Source organism: Psammomys obesus, unplaced genomic scaffold (assembly GCF_907164565.1).
Source record: "Psammomys obesus unplaced genomic scaffold, mPsaObe1.curated_primary_1811, whole genome shotgun sequence".
Lineage (NCBI taxonomy): Eukaryota > Metazoa > Chordata > Mammalia > Rodentia > Muridae > Psammomys > Psammomys obesus.
The window spans coordinates 8,131,388-8,132,785 of NW_026596240.1; positions in this window are offsets into that span (position 1 = coordinate 8,131,388).

Here is a 1,398-nt window from a genome sequence, read left to right on the forward strand (position 1 = left end):
ATTATGGAAAGGAGGGAGGTTCAAAGGGGAGGTAAAGAGATAAGAGTTGGTAAGGGCTTAAAGTCATCTGCATGCATAATTTTTGAAACTAAAAAAAATGTAAAAAGACAGAAGTCCAACAAAAGTTTTTTACTAGGAAAGAAAGTACACAAACTGGAAGGAATCATTCCTTGTTAGGAGTATAAGCTGTTGATTGGCGGTGACAAGGCCAGGTAAATTTATAGCAGCACTGTTAAGTGAAGCCATGACTTCACGCAAATGCAAACCACTGCAGCTCTAAGAACCATGAAGTGCCTGAAAAACTTCTATCAGAACTCAACTCAGTCTACAAAGCAACGACAGATTCATTTTCTGTTCTGTGCTGTATATACATCGGTTTTATCAGAGATCACTATGGATGTTTTAAGTCCTCATTAAAACTGGGGCTGCTCCCTGTGCTTTTGTGATGTGCTCTTCTGTCTCAGCTTCCATTTTATAAGAGCTGAAGACATCTGAGGTGTTTTAAAGTTGCTTAGAATAATTGGCCAAGTCCTTCTGTGTTTCCATCAGCTTGTATAATTAGGTTGGCTCATTTTCCCCTCTAAGCCTAGCTGGAAAAATGACAAAGGATGAGCTGTTTGTATATCATTAATCTGCATCCTCGTTAACTAAAGTAAGATCTTCAGTCAACAGGAAGATGGGCTAATGATGGCTCCTGGCTGTTTGATTGTTTACTGCTCCTTTGTCATTTTTCACCCTCTGTATCCCTTTGATTGAGCCAATTGTGAATATAGGCAATCAATAAAACTCCAGGTGCTATAATTTGGCACAAACTTGAATATAATTATGTGAGACTGTAGCTTGTAAAAAATTTAAACATTAAAATAAGAACAAAACCAAAATGTTTGGAAAAAATTTAAGGCAAACTAATGCAGTTATTATGTGGCTATGTGTGTATTGAATTAAGAAGGGAAGATTATTCTGGTAGAGCAAATACAATTTGTGAATCCAGAGAAAACTGTATTAGGTTTATACTAAAGTTTATACTATTATATACTTCAGTGGTATCTGCTTTATTTGTAGATTGTCAGAGAATGGCAAGTTCTGAACACTTTTTGTAAATAAATAAAAAAAGACTTCATAGTGTGTGTGAGTGTGTGTGTGTGTGTGTATGTGTGTGTGTGATGAGTATACAGTCCTGCAGAGCCCAGAAGAGGGCATTGCATTCCCTATAACTGGAGTAACAAGTGGTTGTAAGCTGTCCTCTGTGAGTGTTAGGGACTAGCAGAGCAGCAAGCACACCTAACCACTGAACCATCTCTTTAACCTGGAATTGTCGTTGACAGTAATTATTTCTATACATAGCAAAAAACAGACACAAAATTCTGGAATTTTTTCCTTTTACTTCCAAAGACATCA